The sequence below is a fragment of the Meles meles genome, chromosome X (genome assembly GCF_922984935.1).
Source record: "Meles meles chromosome X, mMelMel3.1 paternal haplotype, whole genome shotgun sequence".
NCBI classification, from domain to species: domain Eukaryota; kingdom Metazoa; phylum Chordata; class Mammalia; order Carnivora; family Mustelidae; genus Meles; species Meles meles.
The window spans coordinates 9293571-9300188 of NC_060087.1; positions in this window are offsets into that span (position 1 = coordinate 9293571).

Below are 6618 nucleotides of genomic sequence, written 5' to 3' on the forward strand. Positions count from 1 at the left end.
GTCACAATGAATAAAGACATAAGCCGCTGGAGCCAACTATTTGACAACACCTTTAACCTTTATTGTCCTTAATAGACACCTTTCTTCTTCTTCAGTGAAAACAAACATAATGTCATAAAACTTGGCTCTTGGCCATCATAAAGCTTCTTTGATTAAAACACACCAACACATCAGGCCGAAGCCATTTGGGTGATTTATAAACCATAAAGCACCTGAAGACAGCTTAAACATCTTGTGAAATGGATTAAGAGGAAGGGAAACTGAAGATCATGCATCTTTGAAACCACAGCCTATTTTGACATGATGTTGTGTCCAGGCTTTGTTGTAGGAAACAACCAGAAGCAGGTCGACAAACGGTTTTCATCCCAAATTCTTTGTGATCTTGGGTGGTCACTCTTTGGTGAACCTTCAGAGGGCCCTCCATGCGGTTCTCTATGACTGAGGCCACTAACTCAGGCTACCAGGAGCGCGTGACTGCCGGGTCCCTTTGTAGTTCTGAATGTCCCGCTTCTCGGCTCACCCGAAGGGACTCCCGACCGCCCATGAATCCCCTCCACTGTCAGGGCTTGGCCCCCAGCTCCTTTCCCCACTGGACTTGCCAGGGTATGTCCTTTCTCCTCAGACGCATCCTGTGCCTCGGCCAGACTTGGGATCCACGTCTTTGCAGGATCCAAGCCAAGGGGTGGGGTGGGGTGGGGGGGCATTTGGCGGGGCAAGTGTTATGGCTGCGAAAAGGCAAAGCAAGCCTTCTGCAGAGGAGAAGGGGGCGTGATGAGGTGCTCAGAGCCTGCGTCAGGGTCTCCTGGCCCCATCCTCACATCTGTTTCCTGCTCTGTGTGGACAGCCCTGGATCTAGATGGTCTCTTTAATGTAAACACAAAGTATAGAGCACTTGGGGCAGGGATGGTGACCTGAGAACCTGGGCGTGTTATTCCCTAGGCACAGCAAGGACACATGCCCTTCCTTGCAGGGGGAGGGGAGCTGTCCCCCTCCCCCCAAACACGCTTTTGATGTACTTCCGCCTTCTCCTCCAAACCAGGATGAATGGCAGAAACGGGTGGGGGTCAGGTTCAATGTGCCCACCGCCTCTTCTGCACCTGCTGAAGTGAGTAGGTTTGCGGGACAGGCCGTGTGAGCCTGTGCGTCCTTGGAACTTTGTGAGCTAGTTCTCAAGCGGCGGTCAGTGCGTGGGACACACCGCCAGTCGCCTCCGCTGGAAGATGGAGCCCTTGACCCTAAGGCACCCTACGGACCACTTGTAGCTTCTGAGGTGCGAAGAGCAGTGTGGAAGGGAAGTCAAAAGAGGGCTTAGGGGAGCCCCAGGACCAAAAATGATCCCCTTTCACTGAGCTCGTATGATGCAGGAGAACAGGAGACCAAGTCACCACCCCAGTAACCAACAGAGAGACAGAGTCCCCAGGTCCCAATGCGCTTGTGTGGACACAGGCTGGGGGTGCCCCACGCGGGTGGTGGGTGCGGGGACGGCAGGGCGGGCTGAGCCTGTTTGAACTTTTTTCTTTTGCCTCCGCCTCCCTTTCAGTTTCCTCTTCGGCTTTAGACTCCGCAGCGAGCCTTGGGCAGTGCGCACAAAGGAAGAGGAGAGGTGGCTGCGGCTACGGGCAGGATTCTCCTGCCTGGAAGCCATGGTTTTGTGTGTACCCTTGTGTTCAAACGGATCCCTCTCCCACGCACCCAGAGTAAATCCCCACCTGCTTCGTCCCCCGGGGTGGGGGACACCGGTGTGACTCTCTGCCCCATTCAAATCCTTATTCTTCCTTATCTCAAATCTCAACCCTGTGAGTTAAGAAACTGGATAAGATCTGGTCCGTTGCCTTTTAAGATTACCTTCATCTTGGATAGTAGTCAATTTCTAACATGTTTGCCATAGGCTTCCGGGGTCGTATTTCTCCACACTTACATGGATCCTTTCTCCCTCCTGGAGATTTATATGAATTAAATGTTTTAGAGCCCCAACTTACGCTGACTGAGGAGGTCTGAGTTCTGGTGTCTCGCAGCATGGTCCAGCAACAGTCTGGTGGGATCTGAAAGGAAAGAGGAAGTCGTGGAGGCCTCGTGGCCTTAGAACCCCCCAGTAGGGCAGGGTGAGGCAGGCAGCAGGGAGCCCGATGCGGGACTCGATCCCAGGACCCTGGGATCATGACCTGAGCCAAAGGCAGTTGCTTAACTGACTGAGCCACCCAGGGGCCCCTATAACCTGCCAAGTATTGTTTTAACACACGGCTCTTCTCCATTAACGCATCATGATGGATTAATCGGTGAGAGAATCAGCTCCCCGGAGCCGGCCACCTAAGTCGACAGAACACAGGCAACGTGTTCTGAAATGGAGAGAATGAATCTGAAGCAATTTCGTGTTTGGCTCCCATTCCCAAGGGCAAGGCCCCCAAAGGGAATGACAGGGCAAGGAGACAGCGAGGACGATCTCAGGAAGAACAGTGTAGGATAAAGTTCCTTCTCCCCGGACACTGTTATGAAATGTTATGGAGCGCAAGGGAAGAAAGTCACATTTCTTTTTTTTTTTGTAAAGATTTTATTTATTTATTTGACAGACAGAGAGTACAAGTAGGCAGAGAAGCAGGCAGAGAGAGAGGAGGAAGCAGGCTCCCTCTCGAGCAGAGAACCCGATGCGGGGCTCGATCCCAGGACTCTGGGATCATGACCCGAGCAGAAGGCAGAGGTTTTAACCCACTGAGCCACCCAGGCGCCCCAAAAGTCACATTTCTAAAGCTGCAAATGCCAATTAATGCTTCATTTATTCCATTAAATCTTCATGTCGCCTCTGTGAGGCTGATGTTAGGAGCTCCACCTTAAGGATGGATGGGTTAACGCAGAGGGGTGTGGTCAGCTACCTGAGGTCACAGAGGACAGAAATGGTTCCAGCCCAAACCGACCCAGCTCTGTCCCACCAGCTCGATTGGTTTCCCAGTGTTACTGGGGACCACAATCACCTAAGGAGCTTGGAAACCATGTGGATTCCAGGCCTCTACACCAGCAAGTCCGAACTCTGGGGCCCAGGAGTCTACATTCTAGAATTAGCCCAGGTGCCTCTCCCCACTGGTCCGCAGGGCCGAGTTTGGGAAGGACTGCAGCTTCCTCTGGGACACCCGGGACGGTTAACAGAGGGGTCTCTTCCACAAGGAAAGCCTGGGTTCCCCCAGGTGTGCTCAGTTTCTCTTTCTCCTTCCATGTATAACTCTCTGCGCTCTTACCCCACTGCCAGCGAGTGGAGCTGCGCTTAAATTGCTCCCCGCCCCCCCCCCTGGATTTGGAGGGATGTACTTTATTTACATGGGATTGGCTGTTCTGTTGGAGGCTAAAATGTGAAGACAATTTGGACAAGAGCACTGACATATTTGAGTAGAGACGGGTAAGTGGCCAACTGGATTCACAGTTTCTTAAGTCCTGACAAATAGAGCTGCTTATATTCACAATTTAAAGGGCGCTTTGCTAGAATTTCCCTAGTATCTGACTGAATTCATGGTTCTACGAATACGGTACAGAGCGCCACCTAGCGGAACCTCATGGCTGTCGATGTTCATTTCCTGAGACCCTTAGCTGGGTCTCCAAGGAGACGTGTGGGAAGAAAATACAAAAATAGATACCATCTTTTCAAAAGTGTGTATGTGGCTATTTCATCAGATACCCATTGCATTAATACATAAGTATATCGGGACATATGTTAAATGTTGTTTATTGATGAGAGGGCAGTATAAAAAATGTTGAAGACCATAGATTATCAAATCTTGGTTTTGAGCATTTATTTCCATTGCTTTGGCTTGGTGTCTCAAGATGGGAGGGTCATGCATTTCCCTAATGTTAACCCCGGGGTTTAAGCAAATATCGAATCCCTCTTAGTATGTCTCTGGCTCTCCCACTCAGCCTCCCTTGCTGAACACCCCTCACTCATATCCTGAAAATCTAACCCTCACCATTGTCTCCTGCCGTCACGCTCACCCCACTGGTCCATAAATGGCAGCTTTGAAGCCTGCTGAGATCTGATAGTTTGAAAGTTAGTGGTCTTTTTCATCCTACCGAACTGTGAGTTAAGGAACATTCCCTGGGTGGGCACGAGGCTCAGGTGCCCCATGCCCCCTTCCCACAAAGCCAACCAAGTCAAAGATGATAGAATGCTTTACACACTTATCACTATATGCTTTATATACATTCATATACATGTGTGGTTTTGTGTGTATCTGTTTGTGTTTATGTGTGTATATGTGTGTTATTAGATTTGCTAAGTCTAACTTTTACATAGGTTAGTTGTCAAACTAAGTGATATAACCCATGAAAAGTACTCAGCATGGGATGTTATATTTACCAAGTGCTCCATAAATATCAGCTTATATTATTATTTTTATCTTATTACTTTAGATATAGGATTGATTTTATATTCTCGAATGGTGAATATATATATATATATTTTAAAGATTTTATTTATTTATTTGTCAGAGATCACAAATAGGCAGAGAGGCAGGCAGAGAGAGAGGGAGAAGCAGGCTCCCTGCTGAGCAGAGAGCCCGATGCGGGACTCGATCCCAGGACCCTGAGATCATGACCTGAGCCAAAGGCAGAGGCTTTAACCCACTGAGCCACCCACACGCCTCTCGAACGGTCAATATTTTTAATCTTTTTAAAAACACACAGTATCTGAGAATTTTCTCCTACAAACCATTTCTTCTCAACATTTCATGTGCTATATTAATATACTGTTTTAAAATTTTTTCATGTAAGGAATGACACTCGCTTTGTTCGCCCTTCCCTTCATTACCCAGTCTCAATCACTGTGTGGTCGACTCTTGTTTTCTTTGGCTGGAAAGCCATCAGACTTTCCAGAAATGTCTCAGATACCCAGACCTCATTTCTGTGGGCTTTTTTTAAATATAATTTTTCATTTTCCATAATCTTCTATCTAACCATGAGAATGCTGACCACTTCCTGCTTAAAATTTATTTGAGGAAAGTCCCTTTTTGTTGATCCAAGTTCCTATATTTCCCCAGTTCTGCTTTTTCCTATGATCCTACAAGAAGAAAAGTAAGAAAATCCAAACGTATGAAGTAGTTCCAAATGTTGGTTCGCATGAAACCCTGTGATGGTTCTTTTTTTTCCATTTTAAAGATTTTATTCATTTATTTGAGAGAGCGAGCAGGACCAAAGGGGCAGAAGCAGAGGGCAGAGGGAGAGAGGAAGAAGCAGGCTTCCCACTGAGCGGGGAGCCCAACGTGGGGCTCGATCCCAGGACCCTGGCATCAAGACCTGAACCAAAGGCAGATACTTAACCGACTAAGCCACCCAGATGCCCCAACCCTGTGATGGTCCTTACCTGTAAGAATCAGAATTGAATTCTGATATGTGCCCTAACTCTGGGCATAATTCGTCTTCACTGTCACACTGGAGTTTATATTTTTCCTGACCGTCTGTTCTCATGAAATTTCATTCAAAAAACCTTCTTGAGAGAGGCCATTTCAAGGTTTATAACCAAAAGCATAAAGTGCTTTCTTCTGAGGATGCGATGTGCAGGGTTTAATCTCTCCCGAAGAGGGGCTGGTCGCCCACGTTGAACCACGCCCAGCCTCGGTGAAGCTCGCTTGGCCAATTTGAATTCCACCCCGAAAGTCTGCAGGTTTCAGAACCACAGGTGTCTGAGGGGCCAGGTCATTGACTTCTCTCAGCAGCTGAGCAAGACACACGCGTGCCAGGTGGGGCTCGGATCCAGCGCTTGTCAAATTTGATGCCCAGTTGAGTCAACCCACCCAGGTACAGGTGGAAAGACAGGGGGCGCCCGGGTGGCTCAGTGGGTTGAGCCTCTGGCTTCAGCTCAGGTCATGATCTCAGGGTCCTGGGATCGAGCCCCGCATCGGGCTCTCTGCTCCAGCAGGGAGCCTGCTTCCTCCTCTTCTCTCTCTCTGCCTGCTTGTGATCCCTGTCTGTCAAATAAATTTAAAAAAAAAAAAAAAAAGAAAGACAGAAATGCAAGCCTTCAGTCCAGAGCGTGGGATCCCCACCATACAGGGCTAACTCGGGGCAGCGGAAGTGAAGACAGGGTACACTCTCCTTGTGGGCACATGGTCCCAAGAGAAGAGCTCGGAGATAGGACCAAACAGGAGCAGTGACCATTCCCCCTTGCAGCCACCGAGACAAGTCACTCTGTTGCCGTGGGAAGCATAGGAAGGGGTGAAGGGCAAAAAGCCGCATGACCCCAGCCTTCGTTGCGGTTCTGATTGGCATTTCTCTGATGATTAGTGATGCTGAGCAGCTTTTCATATATGTGTTGGCTGTTTGCGTTTCCTCTTTGGAAAAATGTCTAGTCAGTTCCTTTGCCCATTTTTTGAAATTGGGTTTTTTGTTTTGTTGTGGATGTTTGTGTTTGGTTTCTTGCTGTTGAATTATATGAGTTCCTAAGTATTCTAAATATTGACCCCTAATCAGATTTGTGGTTTGCAGAAGTTTTCTCCCATTCTGTAGGCTGCCTTTTTCATTTTGTTGCCGATTTCCTTTGCTGGGCAGAAGCTTTTTCGTTTGATGGGCTCCCACTTCTTGATTTTTGTTCTTGTTGCCTGTGATTTGGGCTAAAAAGAAAAAAAAATCATTGCCAAGACCAAT